Source organism: Dasypus novemcinctus, unplaced genomic scaffold (genome assembly GCF_030445035.2).
Source record: "Dasypus novemcinctus isolate mDasNov1 unplaced genomic scaffold, mDasNov1.1.hap2 scaffold_69, whole genome shotgun sequence".
In the NCBI taxonomy this organism is placed as follows: Eukaryota; Metazoa; Chordata; class Mammalia; order Cingulata; family Dasypodidae; genus Dasypus; species Dasypus novemcinctus.
Window position 1 is genome coordinate 3,884,584 of NW_026688628.1, and position 23,022 is coordinate 3,907,605.

The following is a 23,022-nucleotide window of genomic DNA, read 5'->3' on the forward strand; positions in this document are numbered from 1 at the left end:
GGCAGTTCTCACTCTGCAGGCTCACAGACATATTTTAGGGAATAGGCATGGAACAGTGTTTGGACAACACCAGAATCTCCCACCTGCTGTCAAATGTTCAACCAAAACAAGGATGGGAGATGGAGATGACACCCGGTATGTGAAAACATGAGAGCAAAGCCAAAAAGCCCTGGTCTAAAAGTGATGATGAATTCTGTCCCTGACTGAGAAGAGAGACCACAGGAGAGTTGCACTAGTTTCTTACAAGCAGGATTCATTTACTCTTTCAAACATCCTGAGCTGAACTTTATTGCATCCAATTTGCAATAAAGAACTTGGAGTGGAAAGGACTTGGTGACTTTCCCAAAGTCATACAGCAGTGAATGGTGGAGCAAGAGCTCTTTTGTTCCCTCAATATATTATCAATTAATGACTGATGTGGTCACTGATTTAAACACCAGGAAGAAGCAGTATGGGAACACATGATGAGGATGCTCTACCCAAGTGGAGCCTGCATGATGACCTGGTGCTTAGGAATCTTCTAGATATTTGTTGCTTGGTGCCCAACCCTTGTCATCCTGCCTCTGTGACATACAGCCTATGAGTCCCACATCACTTTGGTGAGGTCCAGCTTGGAACAGAGAGAGGGCATCAGCTGCGGAAGCATGGCCAAGTAAAAATTCCATTACAGAAAGGGCAGACAGCCCCTGAATGCTGCTCGCTTTGGAAAAAGAAGTAGAGGTGAAGGAGAAATTGTGGACAGAATTGTGGGTAATATGTGAAGATAACAAGAGGAGAGGGTCCTGATATGTGACTGTTTCTATCCCAAGCTCTTTGCAGGCAGCAAGCATGGGTTGCCAGGAAACCTTGGTAAAAGGGCAGCCTTATCACCATTTTGCCTATGTGATGGCACACCACCCTGCAATGCAACCCCAGTTGTGTGTGCTGAGCTGTCCCAGAGGACACACTCTGGGAGTCATGGATTGCCTGAACCACAAAGTCAATGGGGAAGGAATCAGAACTTAGCACTTAGAGAAGGCAGCACTGGCCAAGAACAAGGGTGTGTGTCAGGGAATCTCAGAGTCTTTCAGGGCTGACAGGACGAGTCAAGAGACTGGACCATGGACACCTCAATTTGAGAGGTTAATTAGAGATTGGAGGGTGACAAGAAAACTTTCAAAACTTTACAAAGAGGGTGTGCACCGTATCTCCTTATCTCAGGTTTTTCCCTCAATTGTAACCTCATAGGACAATTACCGCTTAACTCAGGTCCAGAACATGTCCACCCAGTGCTCATCTAAACTCTCCACACCCCCCAGAATCAAATCCTAGTCACTAAACCCCACATCCCCAGCCTGTCTAACTGCTCTAACCATGGGCCCAGACAAGAGCCCAGGTAGAGGGTGTTTGAGTGCCTCAGCCCTTCTCCACCTTCCTCCCAGCTTAAATATACCCTGCACATGCAGGGCAGCCCACAGCATGCTAAACAAATCAAACCATTTATTTTTCTCTTTGTTTTATTTTACAATGAAGTTGATTTGACATTCATTGTAAAGGAACAATTTTAGACATGAATATAATTTTCCACCTGTGCTCCGTATAAAAATTTTAGTCATTATTTGGTGAGGAGAGGGAGCAGTGCTTGTTGAGCGATCCTCAGAAGAGTCCAAAGTTTCCTAATATCAGTCCCCTTGGCCACAAAAATGAATCCCTCCCCAGCTACTTGGACAAGACACAATCCTGCACTGAAATACACAAAGTGACTTAATATCCTCCGTCCCTATATCATATTGCATACAAATACATTTTGATGGACTTGTGAATCTTCTTTTACCCCACATTCTTTTTCTGTCCTTATTAGCATTAAGAAATAGGCCAACTCTAATAACACATTTAGTATTCTTGAGTCTTAATGTGCTATCTCCTCTATAGAGGCAGAAATACACAGACTCATGCCCCTGGGAAGCAGGCTTGGGGGTGTCTACTCAAACCAACCACACAACACATGGCCTGCATGTGCTGAGGACCATGGAAGCTCCAATGTCTACATCCTTTAGGTAAGGAAAGCACAAGAATGCTCAGGGAGGGTGTTGACTCACATATCAATTATAGAAAATTAGCTGATATTCCAGAAACCAAAAAGGTAGAAGAGCAACTTTCCATGAGGAAAGTATTAGGAGATACAGATAATATGCTGATGGCCATCCACTGATGGCCACCCACAATGGAGCCAGGGCTTGTGGGAAGGCATAAGGAAAGACCAATGGGGGCTTGTCACTAAACAGGAAGACCATGAAATTTCTCTTTTCCCAGGAGCAGGCTGAAAGAATATAGACTGAAGCAGGAGGGCAGAACTAGGTCAGTCACCTGTGGATCCACCGAGACTGCAGCCATCCGTATTCCTCCACCTTCAACATCTCACCATCCCTGAAGCAGCAATGTTGGGCATATACAATATTGCAGAACTGAGAGCATTTTAAATCAAAACTAACTTTATATAAAATTTCTGTAAAACTCCAAAACTACCACTCCTCATCCCCTACCTAGGGTATCATAGTCATATTGGAAAGCCTTTGAAGGCCCTCAGTGTCCTCCCCACAGTCTCTAGAAATGCCAAGGAATAACAGTAGGACTGGGAAGCAGCATGTAGAGTCATTTGGTTAAAGCAAGAGGAAATCTACTGTGGGGATCCACAATGGAAGGTCTGTTATGTGGAGAGTTTGGCCACTGCTCCCTATTTTCCGCATCGGGGCTTCTTCTTTCTAGGATCCAAAAGTTGATCACACCTTCTTTTTTGCGAGTGAGAGGATTGACTGGCACCCAGCACCAACATTTGCCTCCCAGAAGCCCCAAAGGCAACTCTGAGGTGGGATTTTCTTCCAGCAGAAGATGGACTTCAGCTAACGCTGTGTTTGGAGACTTGGCATCAGGATGAGGAGTTTGATTGTGACCTCTTTTCAGAGATGGTACAGACAGGGATTCTCCACGTGCTCTCTTGATTCCAGAGGTGTGATGGCCTGAGTGAGTGAGGGGACTCTTGACAAGTCTCCATGGCAGCAGTTGATGTGGCGGTTTCAAGAAGAATGCAAGTCTGGGGAGCTCCTCATACCCCTCTTCATTGGACACATCTGCGGGCTTGGATTTGGTACTTCTAGAAAAGGTTTCTTGCAGAGCCACCTCATCTCTGCTTCCGAATCTAAGGGAAGAGTGTCTTTGGTGTTGGTGATGATAAGAGGTTTGTTTCTTTCTGATTTGTGGATCGTCTTGACTCCTTGGAGAGATAGCAATGTCTTTAGGGAGGTCCAGGCTGTTGTCTGCTCTGCCATCCCAATGTAGGGCATCAGTACTGACTTGAATCCCTAGAAGTTGGCCATGGTCAGCTTTACTCTCTGCACCATTGCTGGACTTGCATGTGGAAGGAACTGTGTCCAATTCAGGTATATCATACTTTGCAGGTGCTTCCATACCCTCTACATCTTTCAAGGACAGCAGACTCTTCTCAACCAGCTGTTGTCAAGGAAATAGACAATTAATGACTGCAGATGTTTCTCACATGAGGTGGCTGAATGTGTGGTGAAGATGACTGCACTCGGGCAGAAGGCAGGTAGGTTTTGTAGACATATGTTATAGCTTATTCTACCCATCTTCCTATGCAGGATTCCCAAACTTTCAGTCCTAACCACACCCAGCCCGTACCTCTCCATAATTTCCTCCCTACTGGTTCTCCATTTGCCCCCACACCTTCCGCTATTTTTCTGGAGAAGCCATGCCACCCAAGACAAAGTAGGTTAGACAAGGTCATGTAGATTACATGTTGTGAGGCCTTCCCACCCTTGGTTTACCTGGGTGGGCGTGAGTCCTTCCTCTTGCTGCAGCTCTTCTGTTAGGGACAAGAAGTCTACATGTGCTCCTGGGGAAAGCAATTCTGCTAGGAATCGAGGGAGAATGATAGCCTCCACCTGGGAACAGTAATAAAAGGGGACTGAGTACCCTTGAGAAAGAGCCACCTGTCGGTTTTGGAAGCAGGAGGGAAAGCATTGACACTGCACCTCAATCTGCAATCTGTGGATGTTTGGGATCATGACCTCCACCATCTACACATATAGACACTCACACATGCACACACACACAAAGACTCAAAAACACATACATGTACCCACTGCACACTGCTCAGGAGATAAGGAATAGACCCAAGTTTCAACAGACTGGGAAAGAAGCACAGACCTGAACATGCTGACAGTGCTAAAACTAAGAACTCTGCTAGACACCTCACCAAAAATCCACCCACCTTGGTGATGAAGTCTTCCTCTGCACACAGTTGGTGGATGTAGTTGAAGAGATCTGGGTCTGCATAGATTCCATCCCATTCCTGCTGTCCATGTTCTTCCTCTCCCCATTTTCCATCTTCCCCCTCAGAGGCTGAGTGCAAAGACCCCACCAGCCCACCCATGAGGTCAGTGTACTCTTTTACGGCTTCGGGTGAGATCTCCTTGGGGGCCTTTGTCTTCAGAGCCTGCTGCTGTCTGCGTTGCCTCTGGCTAGAAGCCTTGGCCTTGGGCCCTGACTTTTTTGGATTGGACACTAAAGGTAGGGACAGAGGTCAAGAAGTAAAAGTGGAATGAATCTCCAGCTTTTACTTTCCAACCATATATTGGTTAGAGTAATATTTGAGGGATAGGAAATGCTTCCACTTGGTTCAGGCTAATCTGAAACTACATGAACATTTATAGGATAAAATTTAAAAGATGAATGATCTTACAGAAAGTTTCTCTTCAAGAAAAAGAGGAACTTGTGATATTGAAAGCTATCCCTTCATCCATCCCCTCATCATTAGGAATATTATATAAATGTGTCCCTTTTGACAGTGAAGATGGGAGTGCCGTTAGGACAGCTGACAAAATTGACCTAGCCCATGACAAAGGGTAACTGAGAAACTGGGTTCTCGATGGGTTTCTCCTTTGGAAATACAGAAGGCAAATCTTGAAAGGCATGTAGCTCATGAGTCCTATTGCCTTCTCTCAGTCCCCTTTGCACCTAAGGGTCTTCTGTTGGAATGTGATGAGCCATACCTGGCTTCTGGCCTTCCATAGTGCCTGGGGGCACCTGTGGATGAAGATTTGGAGGGGCTGGAGGTGGAGGGCACTGGAAACCATTCCTCTCCTCCAACATCTGAATCTGCCTCTCTTCTTCAATTTCAAACTCCTTGAACCTAGCATGGGAGGAAGACACAAGCAGTGTTGGCAAGATGGCCTGGCCCACTGTGATGCCTACAAAAAGAGATCAGCACCAACAATAGGGGAAACTAAGTGTCTTGGGAGGATATCAAGGTCTTGGATAAGTGCTTTCCCAAGACGGATTTTACTCCTGGCAGTACAACCACAGTTTGGGGGTACTTCATGAGGCCCCCACATCATTCATTCACCTATAGCAAAACTCATCATCACTTGAGGGGAATGTGAAAGAAATGAATCAATTTGGTACTTGGCAGATTTTCAAAACTGAGTCTACAAGTTGTAATTGTTTGACTATACACTCTTTTAACTAGGATCTAGTGGGCTTCAACAATCTTGATATAGGTTGTTGAATTAAATTAGTCAGTGTGATACATGACAGGATCACAAAGGTGGCCATCATCCCCAAGTCAAGGATGTCATAGCAAAAACTATACTGATGAGCTGACAGTAATCACATGCTGGGATCTGGGATGCTAATATTATAAATAAAGTAGGGATCAGTGCCCAGATCTAAGAATCCTAGAGCCTTGGAGCAGTAAACTGAATGAAGACATGGGGTGAAGAAATGCTTGGAAAAAAAGAAATGCTTGGAAAGACACATTATGGAGGGGATTCAATTTCCAAAGCTGTACTTTTTATTTTATTTTTTGTCATTGCTTTGTGTTTTAGCCAAGAGTCTAACATGCAGTTGAACAAATTGTTCACAGGGTATCTGAGATCCTGGCTTCCCCTAACCAACCTCATTGAACTCTAACTCATCTGGAATGACAGGGAGCCATTTGGACATTATCTCATGAGGAGAGGTGGGCCCAAAGTTCTATGCCAATAGGCTCCAGCTGCCCAGACACCCAGACAGGCAGAAACATGCCTTCTAAAGCATGTCACCCCTGCAAAGTACCTACAACCTAGAGGCTTAACACCATCAGGATCTGTAGGAATTACCCTCAACCCCATCCTAAGACCTTCAATTTTGTGACATCTGCAGACCCAATATCAGAGAAGGGTTGAGCATCCTATGAAAAAAAGGTGAAAAACCGTCCAGTACTAAAGGTGAAAGTGACTGCACAGAGGAGTTGGTCCTTCCATATCCAGGGAATAGTGACCTAGTTGACACCCCCTCTCTAAGTATCCCTTCTATTGACCAGCAACAAAGCAAGACCCCTGCCTGGCTTCATCCTCCCCAATCACACCCAACCACAAACCCTCGCAAATTAACAAGGATCCCTGGACTCACTTCGCTGCCATCTCATAATAGATCATCCAATTGAAGTTGCTTGTGTGCCGCCACTCCTGCACGGCCCTCTGCAGTCCCTCGTTCAGGGTCATGGTAGGCTTCCAACGGGCCAGTGATCAAAGCACTGGGCTAAAATTCCCCGTGTCAGTAATATTCTACATGCACCTTCTCCTACCCCTTCCTGATACTCCCCAGCCAACATCACCTGAACCCCATCCCATCTATCCACCATCTGTCCCTTCATGATCTCCTTTCTATGTGTACCCTGTGATTTTAAGTGCATCTGCCTTGTACAATCCCTGACTGGCTATTGAATATCAATATAAGGATTCATTTCTGAAAGTCCAGCTCAATGAAATGATTGTTTTGGAATCTCTGACTTCCCTCTATATCTTCAATGGCAGTGTGTAATGAATGAACTGGGAGAGCACTTTACAAGGAGATCCCGGGCCTATTCTCAGGGGTCCAAAGCTAAGTAAACAACTTCCTAGGTGACTATTAGGTGATTAGTGCTTTGGAAAACAGAGCATCAGAATATGAAGAGGAGTTAATATGCAAAGCCAAAGGTTGCTAAAGCCCATGCCCAGGGACAGCCACGGGCTGCCTCAAGATACAGAAAATCATGCTGCTGCCTGCATTGGAGAGTTTGCTCCAAGAGTGTTCAAGAATGTGGGAGAATCATTAAGACTCTTAAGGTGGAAATTTGGGGGACTTCCTTGAATTCTTCCCTGGGGCAGGAGATATTTTGGGGATGTCAAAAATTGAAAAGCATTGTGTAAATAAAAAATAAGTGTCTTGTTATTTGATATAGGCTCTACTGCAGTTGACACATAATTTTACTGGGGGCAGTGCAGAGCAGAGACAGATGGCAGTTCAGGGTGTGAAAAGAGGAAAATATTATCACCACGGTTTCTGTCTCACAGTCACAACAGCCCATGGTCTTGAGTCACATTGCTAATCATTCATTCACACTCTTCAGTTAGGGTAATTTTGCCTTTTTTGAGCTCTTTTACTCTCCTTGTCCTTTCAAAATCTTAAAATGATAATATAACAATTAAAAAAACAAAGAATTACAATAAAAAGGAAAAAGACTAGTTATCATGTAATGTAGGAAAGCATGAGAAATTGTGCCTATGAAGTACTTTGTCTATTAGATCAGGTAAGCATCTCAGCAATACTCTGAAATAAATGGAATAAACCCTTACAGGTAAGGTTACCAAGTGAGGTAACCTCTCCAGGGTTACAAATCGAATTGGAGCCAAGTACTTCACAACTCTACAGTTTTTACCACCTCCCAGTTCTAACTGGAATTCTCCAGAACAATGTGTATGGGGGCAAAACTAGAGTTATTTGCCTGATCTCTATGGATTTTGCTTTCTCTGGACAACACATGCTCAAATCTTGTGCTGGAAGGTAGAGTGCAAGGGGAAGAGTGTGGTGTCTGTAGTCACACATCAATTCAAATCATGGCTCCTCACTCAATCACAGGACACCTCTCTGATTGTTAGTTTTTATGTCAATGGTTACTAGGATAATGATACCAAAGTAGAGAATGGGTGGGCCCCCAGTAGAGGGAGGTATCAATTGAGATAAGACACCTGAAACTCAGTCATAAACCAGAAATAGATCTTCTCTCCTCATGACCTACTGTCAAGAAATTCTGGAGACATTAACCTGGGGTATCCATCCCCTAGCCCTCTGTATCTGAATGGTGCAGAACAGTCAAATGTGCCTCCCAGACGAAGCCACTCACATGAGAAAGCAGGAAAGAGCTTCAGCATCAGGACTTAGGCGAATGTGCCTCTGGGCCAGGGACTTGAAGCACTGCCAACATCGGAAGTTCTGGTAAACACTCTTGGGCTTACAGGAGTCATCCTTGGACTGGGTGGAGGGAGGACCTCTCTCCATGGAGGCCCCCTGTGGCCTGAAGAAAGCATTCCCTGGAGGAATCCTGGGGGCCAACTGGGCAGCTGGTGGTGGAGCCTGAGGAGGAAGGCCTGGGGCCCAGCCTACCTCAGCAGACTGGGTGCACCCCACAGCTGATCAAGGGCTCCAGAGCAGAGGCCCTCAAGATCCCAGGAGGGGCATGCTGAGCAGCCCCACAGAGGATCCTTGGGTCACTTGAAATGTGGGGCATCTGAGGAAGGACAAAGGGCTGAGTAGGAGGGGGCTCTGCTGATCCCCCTAGTTTTCTGATTTGAAGAATGATCTTCTCACCTCCAATTCCACTGGGGACAAGGCCCCCCTTTCCTGTCACCAACTGTGGTCTGGGGAATGCAGGCAGCGGCAGAGAGCTGCCAGGAAGGAAAGATGCGGGTAGGTGTTGCCCCCAGGGAGGTGGGGGCGGTGGGCCAGGAATGGGTGAAGGGATTGGCAGGGCAGTGCCAGGATACAGGGAGACTCCAGAGTTCATGGTCTTGTCTGGTCCCAGCACTGGAGATGCTGTAGAGACAAGGAAATGGGTGGATTTAGAGGCCACAAAGGCAACACTCTTGAGGCTCTCAGGAACTGTCCTTTACTCATTAGGAAATTGAGAGCTTATTAAAAATTTCTTCACCTACGCAGCACTGGATCTACCCAGGCATAACTAAGATAGTTTTCTCTTCATCCAAACTTAATAGTTACTCTTTGTTCTTAGCTCCCAAAAGGACATCAATCAGACCTTCCCAGTTCTGCTTACAGGAATAAGAAGAATAAAATATCAACTGAAGGCAAAACCAGAGAATAGCATCAGAAGCACCAATATCTGAATCTAAACTGTCACTGATAAATCACTGAAACTGGAACAATAGTTATGAGTTTAACATGCTTGAGATGGCACAGGACTGGGAAATTGCAGGTACCCTCCTCACAAGACCCCTGGAAGGTCTAAAGTCATCACTTGTTTCTTGTTTTGGACTTGCTTTTCTTTTCATCTCTCCCCTGTTTTTTTCCCTATAATAATTCAAGTTCCCATTCTCACTTTGAACTGGTTTTGGGAAGATTCTCCCAGTTCTTTGCTTGTGCATTTGCAATAAATCACCTTCTCACTGAGAGACGTGTTTCTCCTTTGTGGTGCTGGAACAGGCATGCCGTTCTGTTGGAATGGCCATGCATACGTCAAGAGAATCAGAGCTATGAATTTCAAAAAGCAGAGATACCCAGAGATGTACTTACCAAATGCAATGGATGTGTCATGATGATGGGAGTGAGTGTTGCTGGAGGGGGGGAGGGGTGCAGTGGGGTTGGTGGGGTTGAATGGGACCTCATATTTTTTTAATGTAATATTTTTACAAAATCAATAAAAAAAACAAAAAGAAACAAAGTGTTCCTTTTCGTTAAAACTCATTGGCTCTGGAGTTTGGTGCTTTGCCAAACTATTTTGGAGTTTGTACTCCCAAATGTGACAGAGTTGGACTCAGATGTGACTTCTCTACACATGTCTCTTCTGTCCCTTTTATTGGACCATTGGCTGGCCCTGGGGTCATTGGGTGTATGTCCAGGAGACTTGACTCTCTGGGATGTCCAAGCACCAGCTGGGCCCTGAGCCACAGCAGAGTTGCAACACCTACTCTCCAGTTCATTGGACTCCCCCCAGAACAGCTAACAAGGAGGTGAGGATGGACAACCCCCACACCAAGGAACTGAGAGAGTCTTACAACTGCAAGCAAGAGGGTCTCATCCATCAGCTATGTGGGATTGAAGCCCCCTCTCAATTAAGAGGTGGACTGGGCATCACCATCCCAGAGTCCTCAGGATTGGGGAATAAAATTTGGACTAGAGTGGACTTACTGGTATTCTACTATCAACTTATTGTGAGTCTAGCAATTGAAGAGATTATATCATTGATGTGGAGACAGTGGTCACTGGGGTTGCTGAAGGCAGAGAGAGGGAAAAAGAGGTGTAATATGGGGACATTTTCAGGACTTGGCGTTGTCCTGAATGATATTGCAGGGACAAATGCAGGACAATATATATCCTGCCATAACCTATGGAATGGAGTGGGAGACAGTATAAACTACAATGTAAACTATGATTCATGCTGAATGTACCACACTAATGAAAGAAGTTGTTGATGTGGGAAATGGGGGGGGGGTGTGGGGAGTGGGGCATATGGGAATCCCCTATATTTTTTAATGTAACATTTTGTGTGATCTATGTATCATTTAAAAATAAACAAAAGATATATTAAAAACAAACACACACACACAAAAAAAAGTGAGCAGGCACCTAGGTGGAGGAAATTCAGAATAGCACCTGTCCCTCTAGTGATTTTAGGTTCTAGAACTCCAGATCAGGGTTTTCCCATAAGAGAACTTGCTCCCACTCAGTGAGGCTCCCAGACCTCTGAGTGCTAAGGAGAAAGAAGCACGTGCTATCCGGACAGCCCCTCTCTGAGGAAACCACTACCAGAAATTCAGCCAGACTCAATATTTGGTGAAGGCATTTGGTCAGCCTCTTTTTTTATATATATATAAAGATTTATTTATTTTATTTAATCCCCCCCCCCCGTTGTCTGTTCTCGGTGTCTATTTACTGCATCTTGTTTCTTTGTCCGTTTCTGTTGTCGTCAGTGGCATGGGAAGTGTGGGCGGTGCCATTCCTGGGCAGGGTGCACTCTCTTTCATGCTGGGTGGCTCTCCTTATGGGTGCACTCCTTGCACGTAGGGCTCCCCTATGCGGGGGACACCCCTGCATGGCAGGGCACTCCTGGTGCACATCAGGACTGCCCATAGGCCAGCTCCACACAGGTCAAGGAGGTCCAGGATTTAAACCGTGGACCTCCCATGTGGTAGACGGATGCCCTAACCACTTGGCCAAGTCTGTTTCCCATCGGTCAGCCTCTTGACCAAAGAGCTGGTGTCAAGGAATTCTTTGGAAAAAATACCCCTCAGCATGCTCACAAGCAGATAAGGGATGTTCTTTTGGGTAAGTTCTAGGCAGCACAAGGGCGTTATGAAGGTCGTAAATTCTTAAGGGGATGTTCTGCATCGTCTCTTCAGACTGTTACCAATACTACTATTACTTCTAGTACTAATAGTGGTAGAGTAACATATACCTAATTGTATCTCTTCTCCTTCCCCTCTTCAGAAAGAAACCACCCTTCATTGAGTGTTTTACTGAAAACAAATAGCAGCCACTATCTATTCCATGACCATGAAGTATTCATGGACTATGAGCAACATCTTCACCTCAACTTTAAAATGAAGAGCTGAGGGTTCACCGTGAGGAATTATAGAAGATGAATTGGTTGAACACCTGAGTTTACACAGTTTAAGAAAAAGTTATAAAGTCCAGGTAAACCCAATCTCTAAAACAGGCTGAAGTTACCACAAGTGCCCTGGAAATATTGAATCAAAGGAATCATTTGCCAGGAGTGAAAGCAAAAGGCCTCTGGGCTGGTAGGAGCTTAGAGGCTCTGGGCTGGGACCGTTAGAGTAACTTCCAGGCTGCCTCACAGACAGGCTATTTCACTGCTGACTTGGCCATGATGAACTCTACCAAAAAGTTTTTTTACGTTAGACCATTGATTCTAACTGTCCCCATAGGATCTCATTTACTCCAGGTCATATTCTTCCAGTAAAACCATAAGTTCCCAGGTGCCTGAAGTAATGACAAAGGGTGGAGACAAGCCTCTCTAACTACCACACAATGTAAACCTGCTACCATTTAATACACTTGTTATGTGGCTTTTTTCTAGAGAGAAACTCTTCCTGCATCCAAACTTTCTCATACCTATTGTAGCCCTCTCACATATCTAGATGTACCTCTAAGGAGACCCCTTACTGAACTCTAAGTCTTGGCTTTCCAACCTACCCCACCAGTTTCTAGGGGAGAAGTTCTTGGTGGAGTCCAGTGATTTCTCCTTCCTCGAGATTCATCTCAACTCTTGTTCCAAGAAGATGGGTCAACTGTGAATTTCTATGGATTTGAAGGATATCAGGGACCCTGATAACACACCACCTTATCCTAAGTGCTTACCTTTTGAAGTCACCTCGGTACACTTGGACACTGACCACTGCTCTCTGACAACCTTTAGCAAAGATTCAATTCTACGCCCTGAGAGTGAACTGCTGCCACCAGATTCCCAGGAATCCACGGAAAGGGTGGAGAAGTTTGAATCTCAACAGGACTAGAACGGAGCACTCAGACATTCTACAGGGGGGAGGGGCAGAGGGCAGGTTGGCTTGAAGTGGGGGAGGGTAGAACTTCATCCAGGACTCTGACAGGGGAAATTGCAGGTGCTCCCTTCAAAGTATAATGGGACAGCACAGTTATTAGGGACTTTGTTAGAGCAATTTATTGATTCTTCCTAATTCATAGCACAAAGACTTCTTCCTAGGTTCTATACTTAAATTATTTATAAATAAACATTGGTTTGTGCTGGAAAGCCCCTCCACATCAAAGAACTCCAGGCTTGTAGGCTTACAGGAAAAATCGATGCTTTTTTCTCATTAATTGGTTGTGAAGATTTTAAAATTTACATTTCAATGATTTTGACTGCTTTTAACAGGTGAACATTGCATGGTGTGAAAGTCAAATTTTGCACAATGGAAAATGTAGTGAGAAGTCTTCTACCCACCCACTTCCCCTGGCATCCCAGTCCACATCAGCAGAGGACACTAATGTTTTTGCTCCTTTTGCATCTTTTCAGGAAAATATCATGCAACTAAAAGCAAACACGATGTAAATTCATTATAAACATTTTATGTTTATTTCTGATTATAAACAGTTTATACAAGAGTATATATATGTTATCTAGTGTCAATTTTACTGCAATTACTGTCTTTTGGCTGGTAGCTTGTTTTCAACTCTTCTTTCCTTAGCATACGCTACAAGGAGAAGTTCTTCAATTAATAAAGCCTTTAAAATGTCCCTAAGAATAATGTTCCCAGTTTTAGCAAATAAAAAATAAACCCCAGTAAATTTTGAAATTCAGTAAGCAATGAATTATATTCTAGCATAAGTATGTCTAAAATTGTATATGACATATATGCTAATACACATTGTTTTTATGAGATTTAAGTGTAAGTTAGGTGTCCTCTATTTCATCTGGCAATGCTACATAAGTTGTGTAACCCATTACGTTTTTAATGGTTACCCCATAAAGAAAAAGAAAGCCTTTGCCATTCATGACATGGCTCTCCTGAAAACTAGCAGAAGGGGGAGCCTCTACGCCCACCTCTGCAGGACTTGCTGCAGGAACACCATATTTTCTGATCCCTAAAAAGGGCAGTATGAAAACAACTATGACAGTTTGAAGCTATCTGGGGATCTCAGAACAGTTCATGTGCATGCAGGTAATCCCTTCCTGTGCATTGGAGGTGGCAACTCTATTAAATTACTCCTGTTCAGGTCCTTTAATTAGATGGCAAGAGACAGGGTGGGCCTTAATCCTCCTATTTGAGTCCTTTTTAAATGGTGGAATAAAAGCAGCGGAAATGCAGAAAAAAGTTGCAGCATCAGACAAGCCCCAAGAACCTGGATGAGAGAGATCCCAGTGGCTGGAGGGTGAGATCAGCAGTGCACACACAACTACCAAAAGAGAACACTGAGAAGTCCGAGGAGAGGGAGGAAATATGCCATTGACCTGACTGCCCACATGTGCTAGAAAGAGAGCCTGGAGGAGAAGCCAGTGACTTGAATCGGCAGAGATGTCACTGTGTCTTGTCATGTATCAGGTGTCCAGGATCACTAGCAGCCACACTTCAGGAAGACAACATCTCAGGTGATGCCTTGATTTGGACATTTTCACAGCTTCTGAAGTGAGCTTTTAGCCTGACACCTTCCCGTAAGAAAAACCAACCCATTACTGGTAGAGTGCTCCCACCAGTTTTCAGAGAACTAAAAAATACACTTCCACTACAAATGACATCTCTAACCGGCATTGCCCCCTGAACAGATGGATTCAGGGAAGTACACACTCAGCACAGCTGGCAGCATGGGTTCTCATGCTACTCTGGCTCCCACGGTGACCACAGGATTTCTAGTCCCGCCGAGTTATTACCTCTGAGGAGGCAGTGAGGATTGACCCATTCCAAAGCGGTGAGCCTGGAAAAACATTTACAACCTTGAACTCTCTACATGAGGGATGAATGACTTAATACTAATAATAAGTCTAGCATTAAATTTCTTCTCAGGATTCCCTTAAGCACTCTCAGGCTAAGTTCCAGGCAGGCCCTAGGAATCCATTCTGATTGGATGGGCTGAGAAATTCTAGCTTAAGTATTTTATTTTAAAGATTTATTTATTTAATCCCCCCCCCCCCGGTTGTCTGTTCTCTGTGTCTATTTGCTGCATCTTGTTTCTTTGTCTGCTTCTGCTGTCAGCGGCCCAGGAAGTGTGGGCGGCACCATTCCTGGGCAGGCTGCACTTTCTTTCACACTGGGTGGCTCTCCTTATGGGTGCACTCCTTGCGCGTGGGGCTCCCCTATGTGGGGGACACCCCTGCGTGGCACGGCACTCCTTGTGCACATCAGCACTGCGCATGGGCCAGCTCCACATGGGTCAAGGAGGCCCGGGGTTTGAACCGCGGACCTCCCATGTGGTAGACGGACGCCCTAACTACTGGGCCAAGTCCATTTCCCTAGCTTAAGTATTTTGAGCCCCTGGCTTGGAGACTGTGGTGGAATAAAAAGGTATTCAATATGAAATAGGGTTAAAATTCTTGGAATGACTTTCAGAAGCATGAGGACTTGGCAGGTACCTCAGAAGTGAGGAGCACTTTCTCATGAAGTCAGAACTCCAGAAGTAAAAGTCCATTCCCAGGCAGAGATAGTATCCAGGTAATACCTTTGTTGGCATGAACTTTTATTAGCCAAAGGGCAAGAACTGCCCCACCTTCTTATACCATGAATATGTGGGAGGCTCAGACCAATTCCCTAGCTCTCTTCTCGGCTTCATGACTACCTAAGCTGTTACTGCCCATGGTAGGGACAGTGACTGGTATGGGATTCTGCAAAATCCAAGCCGTTACCTGGGATAACAGGCTGGGGCAGTCCACTGGCGAGGCACCTTGTGACGTTGATGACAGGGAATGCCCAGCAGGGATCTGGCCATAAGGAGATCCACCAGTTTACATTTTGGAATCTTCCTATAACTTGGAAAACTTCTCTGTTCAACTCTCAGCTCTCACTGATGATCCATTAACTTTACCACTGCACATGTGATCACCTCTCTGTGTCTAATTGGCTGCTCTGATACTGAGCACTTGTTATTTGCAATGTGATGACTAAGGAGACTATGAAACCTCCCCCCTCATAAATGATCTCAGTCCAATATCCCAAAGATATGTTCCTCTGCCAGCCACCCCTGTTTTTTGAGGATGCCACACTCATGCAGATGTTCAGCTCAAACTCTCAATGGTAACCTCCTATCTCCTGTTGTTCTTGCACCCAGTCATCAAGACTCATGTCCTGGATCTGACCTTGTCACTGTGTCTCCATCTACATGGTTCCTGCTAGGGTCTTGCCCTCACAATGCTCAGCGTAAAGTCGTGGTCAGAGTCCCAAACAACCTGTCTCTGTTTTACCTTTTCCTCTACATTGCAGTCACAGTCATTGTGAATTAAAATTCTTTCCTCTACCATAGTGACAGTGTCCTCAGTCCTCTGGCCCATGTCAATTTTAGCCCCCTCACCCTGCATGTGACTCAGTGTGTTCCAGCTCCTCTGGACCCTGGCTGGTCCTCACAACCCTCATGCTCACCACACCTACTGAGTGCTCTCTCCTGCTCTGGCCCCTAATCCTTCAGTGCTTGTGCCAGGAACCCACACTGCTCAGATAGAGTTTGCCTCATGCCTATTTCCATGGGCCCCCTTTTTTGTCCCAAAATCTACACTCCTACTTTCCCTGCTTATGCTTCTCCATCACCCTTCACATCTCCTTACATGCCATGGATTCTCTTTAGTTTCCTTTAAAATTTTCCATTCCTAAATTATCAGCCCCACAGTGGCAGTGACTTTATTAACTTCACTGATCTAACCCCACAACCTAGCCCAGTTTTCTTTCTCCATTTTGGGGAGAAGCCATGGTGCTGTATTGGTTCATTTATGTCATGTGGATGCCTCAAATGCTCAGAAGGTCACTTGCTGCTTTCCTCAGTAGTCATTAGAAACCTCCAGTTTTTCCTCACAGTCTCTCATAGCATCATTATATGTGACTAGAATTATTATCTTAAGGATGCCAACTTCTTCCCTGGGAAAGGAGCTCCTTGCTGTACCCTCAGCTTTCCTTTGAGTGTGGGTTAGGGAGTGTAGATTTTCTGATGTTGTCCAGGAGGGATTTCTTCTTGCTCAGAGAACCCTCACTGCATCACTCTTGAATGGGAATAAAAATATCTCCATGTTAAGATACCACTTTTAAATTTTTATTCTTTATTATTTTTTAATATTCCATTGAATTATATAATGTTCTTTGTAAGTATGCTCTTTATCTCTCCCCCCCTCCAAGAGAAAACTTCCTCTATTTTTATTTTTTACCTATTACATATTTAGGTAAATTTTTCCTTTAATTATAACTTTGTTTTCTTGGGAACAAACATTTGCAAGTTGATATTACTTTTGTATTTTAAAAATCTCATTAATGAACTGCCTGGGTTTAATATATTAAATAGATATAATGTAAATGAGAACAAATAAAAGAAAGTTTACATTTATAAAAGCAACAAAAATTTAAATTATAAATATGATAAGGTTAATAAACATACAAATGGGAACTGGGGCAGGGCAAGATGGTGTCTGAGTGAGTGCACCTTATAGACTCTCCTGAGAAGAAGTGGCTGGGCAGTGTTGGAAATTTTTCAGGACCAGGTTGTTTCAGGGTTTTGCAGGGCAGAAAGTGTCTGGACATCAATTTGGTGGGACGGTGACAGAGAAGATATGTGTAAAAGGTAGAATTTAGGCTCTCTTTCACTGAGATAGGGGCTGCACACAGGACGCTTCCCCCTGGGGCGGGTGGCACAGCAGCAGCGATTCCTGGAGGCTCTGCTGTGCTGGGGAATTCATAAGCCCTGAGCAGGCTATTTGGGGGCTTGCAGGGCAGGAGGTGTTTGGAAACCGATTTGGTGAGACAGAGATGGAGGAGTTTTTTGCGAGACATGGAATTTTGGGTTTCTGACACAGAGCTCAGTGCTTCTGGCTAGAGCCCCACCCCCTAGGGCTGGATGCTGAACTGCAGCATCCTTAAATTGGTTGTAATATAGAGGCGCCCCCAGCAGGATGTTTTGGGGGATTGCAGGGTGGGAGATATCCTGAAGTTGACTTGGTGAGACAGCGACACATGAGACTATTGTGAGAGGGGGAATTTTGGGTTCCTGACACAGAAGTCAGAGTTTGTGGATGTGACACCCCCCCCCATAGGGCTGGCACCCAGTTTTGGGGATCCCTGAAGGCTGTGTTGCACTGTGGTGCTCCCAGTCTCCCTGTTAACTGGATTCGAGGTAGCCAGGTCTGTGTCCCCTAAACCCTGGTGGCCCACACCCCAGAGACTCACACCTCTTGAGTCTGCAATATCACAGACTTCCCATCCCTGAATCCGCCATGCCCTGAGGGCCATCTTAGGTCCTTGATTGTCCTAGCCCTTGGCATTTGTGTTTTTTTTTTCTTTTCTTTTTCTCTTTCTGCTTTTTTTTATTGTCTTGGTTACTAATATTGCATTATCTCCTAGTCTTTTCTCCCATTGTATCCCCCAAGATCTTTCTTCATTTATTTAGGTTTTTTTTCCTCTTTCTTCTTTTCTTTTTCTTGCTTGTTTCCCTCCCTTTTCTTTGCCCAACACCCCCTTTTTTCCTTCTCTTTTTTTTCTTTTCCCTCTTTTTCTTATTTTATCTTAATTACACAATAGGTGCTGCAGGGAACACCTCACATTTGCTGGGTATCCTCATCCTCCATTTCCTCGTTTCTGTGTGAATTGATTTTGGTCACCTATACTATCCCCTTTCCCCCACATCTTGATATCCTCCATCATCTACTGACTCTCCTATATTCCACCTCCCTTTCTTTGGTCCCCAAATTGCCTAACTTTTAATTTGTAATACCTTTGTTTTGTTTTCTGTTTTTTATCCACTCTTGAAACTATCGTCTTTCTTTTCTCTTTCCCTCTCTCATGAAAACACTGGCTTTTTAATTCATACTATATTCCTCCCATATTCAGTCGACTATCTCATTATAGGTACTCTACTTACTCCTATAACTTTACACAACTTACATGAATCTAATATCCATCCTCCCAGATCTCATATTCTTGCTCTGTTAACATTTATTACCAATACTACTTTACACATTTTCCTTTTTTACATAATTGCCTTTCCCTGGCCCTAATATTTTCCTTCAAAGCATACTCAGCCAGCAACAAGAAATTAGAATAAGAAGAACAAAGTGACAAAGAGAAGATATAACACACAAGAACAACAGCTAATTAATCCCAAGACTAGACAAAGAAGCTAAGGAACTGATTAAACACATCAAGATAAAATGATGACCAGACAGCAACAAAAAACTACAAACCAAACCAGTAATCAGGAAAACATGGCTGAATCCAGTGAACAAACTAAAAACCAGGAAGGGGAGCAGAACTTTGGACAAGTAATTAAAGATCTCAGAACATATATCAGAGACAAACTTAAAGAAGAATAGGAAGAATTTAGCAATATGAAGAAAACACATGGATAGGAAATTGCAGACATGCGCAAAGAGATAACAGATATGATGGGAAAGAACACCACAGTTAAAGAAATCAAAAAATACACTCGCAGCAAATAGCAGCAGATTAGAAGAGACAGAGGAGAGAATTACCAATCTGGAAGACATTACATCAAAAATCAAACAGATAGTAGAATTGATCGATAAAAACATAGAAAAAATCCAGCTAGGACTTAGGGACCTGAATGACAATGCAAAACGCACAAACATACGTATTATAGGCATCCCAGAAGGAGAAGAGAAGGGAAAGGGGTCAGAAGGTGTGTTGCAGGAAATAATGGCTGAAAACTTCCCAAATCTACTGAAAGAGACAGATGTACATATCCAAGAAGCACAATGCACCCCAAACATCATAAACCCCAACAGGCCCACCACAAGACATATACTTGTCAAATTATCCAATGCTCAAGACAAAGAGAAAATTCTAAAAGCAGCAAGGGAAAAGAAAACCATCATATACAAGGGAGGCTTCATAAGATTAAGTGCTGACTTCTCATGTGAAACCATGGAGGCAAGAAGGCAGTAGTATGATACAGTCAAGGTACTAAAAAGAAAAATTTCCAACCAAGAATACTCTATCCAGCTAAACTAGAATTCAAAAATGATGGAGAGTTCAAAATATTCACAGATAAACAGAAATTGAAAGAGTATGCCAACAAGAAACCTCCCCTTCAAGAAATTCTTAAGGGAGTTCTGCAGGAAGAAAGGAAAAAACAGGACAGGCAGAGTTGGAGGAGAGTGTAAGAGCAACAAAAAAGACAAAAAGAAAAGAAAAAAAACAAAATATGATAAACACAAGTCCAATCAAAATATGGCTAAAATAAATAATTCCTTGAAAGTAATAACACTGAATGTCAATGGGTTAAACTCACCTATCAAAAGTTTCAGACTGGGACACTGGATAAGGAAATATGACCCATCTATATGCTGTCTACAAGAGACACATCTTAGACCCAGAGATTCATGGAGGCTGAAAGTGAATGGTTGGAAAACAATCTTACAAGCAAACAACCAAAAAAAGGCAGGAGTAGCTATATTAATATCAGACAAAATAGACTTTAAATGTGAAACAATTGTGAGAGATCAAGAAGGGACAATCTGTCAAGAAGAACAAACAATCATTAATATTTATGCTCCTAACAAGGGCGCCTCCAAATATGTGAGGCAAACACTGGAAAAACTAAGTGAAAGAATAGATGCATCTACAATTATAGTGGGAGATTTTAATACACCACTATCAACTCTGGACAGAACATCTCAAAAGAGAATCACCAAAGAAACAAAACACCTGAATAGTATATTAGAGGAGCTGGATCTAATAGACATATACAGATCATTACACCCAAATACAGCAGGATATACATTTTTCTCAAGTGCATATGGATCATTCTCCAAGCTAGACCATATGCTAGGCCACAAAGAAAGGCTTAATGAATTCAGAAAGATCAAAATCATACAAAACAATATCTCTGACCACAGTGGAGTGAAGCTGGAAATCTGCAAGGACCAGAGGCCCAGATTACACACCAAGATATGGAAATTAAAAGCACACTCTTAGAAAAACAGTGGGTCAAAGAAGAAATCTCAAAAGAAATCAAACTACCTTGAAACAAATGATAATGATAACACAACATACCAAAACTTATGGGATGCAGCAAAAGCAGTACTGAAAGGGAAATTTATAGCCATAAATTCATACATCAAAAAAGAAGAAAGAGCAAAAATTGAAGAACTAACCACACATTTGGATGAATTAGTAAAAAAACAACAAAGTAATCCCACAGGAAGAAGAAAGAAAGAAATAAAAAAGATAAGAGCAGAACTCAATGAAATAGAAAATAAGAAAGCATTTGAAAAGATAAGCAAGACCCAGAGCTGTTTTTTTGAGAAGATCAATAAAATTGACAAACCCTTAGCGAGACTAACAAAGAAAAAAAGAGAGATGCAAATACACAAAATAAAAAAATAAGAAAAGAGATATCCCCACGGACCCCACAGAAATAAAGACTATCATAAAAGGATACTTTGAAAAACTATATTCCAACAAAAATGACAATTCAGAGGAAATGGACAAATTCCTAGAAACACATAAGCAGCCAATATTGACAAAAGAAGAAATTGATGATCTCAACAAACCAATCACAAGTAAAGACATAGAATCAGTCATTAAAAACCTCCCAACTAAGAAGAGCCCAGGACCAAACGACTTCACAGGTGATTTCTACAAAACATTCCAGAAAGAATTAACACCAATCCTGCTGAAACTCTTCCAAAAAATCAAAACAGAAGGAACATTGCCGAAGTCCTTCTATGATGCCAACATTACCCTAGTACCAAAGCCAAAGACACCACAAGAAAGGAAAATTACAGACCAATTTCTCTAATGAACCTAGACGCAAAAATACTTAACAAAATACTTGCTAATCATACTCAACAACACATTAAATGAATTATACACCACAACCAAGTGGGATTCATTCCAGGTATGCAAGGATGGTTCAACATAAGAAAATCAATCAATGTAATACACCATATAAACAGATTGAAGGGGAAAAAATCACATGATTTTATCTACAGATGCAGAGAAAGCATTTGACAAAATACAGCACCCTTTCTTGATAAAAACACTCCAAAAGATCAGAATACAAGGAAATTTTTTGAACATGATAAAGAGTATATATGAAAAACCCACAGCCAACATCATTTACAATGGAGAAATCCTAAAATCTTTCCCTCTAAATTCAGGAACAAGACAAGGATGCCCACCATCTCCCCTTCTATTTAACATTGTCTTAGAAGTACTTGCTCGAGCACTGGGGCAAGAACCAGATATAAAAGGCATTCAAATTGGAAAGGAAGAAGTCAAAATTTCATTATTTGCAGATTACATGATCCTATACATAGAAAACCCTGAGAGATCTACAACAACTCTTCTAGAACTCATAAATGAGTTTAGTAAAGTCACAGGTTATAAGATCAATGCACAAAAATCAGTAGCATTTCTGTACACCAATAATGAGCAAGATCAGGAGGAAATCAAGAAACAAATAACATTTACAATGGTAAATAAAAATTATCAAATGTTTAGGAATAAATTTAACTAAAGAGGTAAAGAACTTATACACAGAGAACTACACAAGACTGTTCAAGGAAATCAAAGAAGACCTAAATAAATGGAAGAATATTCCTTGTTCATGGATAGGAAGACTAAATATTATCAAGATGTCTATCCTACCAAAACTGATCTACACATTCAATGCAATCCCAATAAAAATCAACACAGCCTTCTTTAAGGAACTAGAAAAACTAACTATGAAATTTATTTGGAAAGGAAAGAGGCCCTGAATAGCCAAGGACATACTGAAAAAGAAAAACAAAATTGGAGGAATCACACTACCTGACTTCAAAACATAATACAAATCTACAGTAGTGAAAACAGCAAGGTATTGGTATAAGGAGAGACACACAGACCAATGGAATTGAATTGAAAGTTCTGATATAGAACCTCATATATATAACCATACAATATTTGATAAAGCCACCAAATCCTCTCAACTGGGAGAGAGTGGCCTATTCAACAAATGGCACCTGGAGAACTGGATATCCATATGTAGAAGAATGAAAGAGGATTACCATCTCACACCTTATACAAAGATCAACTCAAGATGGATCAAAGATCTAAATATTAGAGCCAAGACCATAAAGACTTTGGAAAGCAGTGTAGGGAAACATCTACAGGACCCTGTAATAGGAAATGGCTTCATGAACATCACAGCAAAAGCACGAGCAGCAAAAGAACTAATAGATAAATGGGACTTCCTCAAAATTAAAGACTTCTGCACCTCAAAGGAGTTTGTCAAGAAAGTCAAAAGAGAGCCTACACAATGGGAGAAAAT

The 23,022-nt window shown here is 42.9% G+C and overlaps 1 long non-coding RNA gene across 1 annotated transcript; it reads left to right on the forward strand.

Annotated features, from left to right (window-relative positions):
* Nucleotides 1-3,302: 3,302 nt before the first annotated feature.
* On the forward strand, nucleotides 3,303-13,348 carry LOC139438563 (uncharacterized). Its single transcript, XR_011648238.1, has 2 exons — nucleotides 3,303-3,583; nucleotides 11,518-13,348. It is a non-coding gene; the product is annotated as an uncharacterized lncRNA (long non-coding RNA).
* Nucleotides 13,349-23,022: the final 9,674 nt, after the last annotated feature.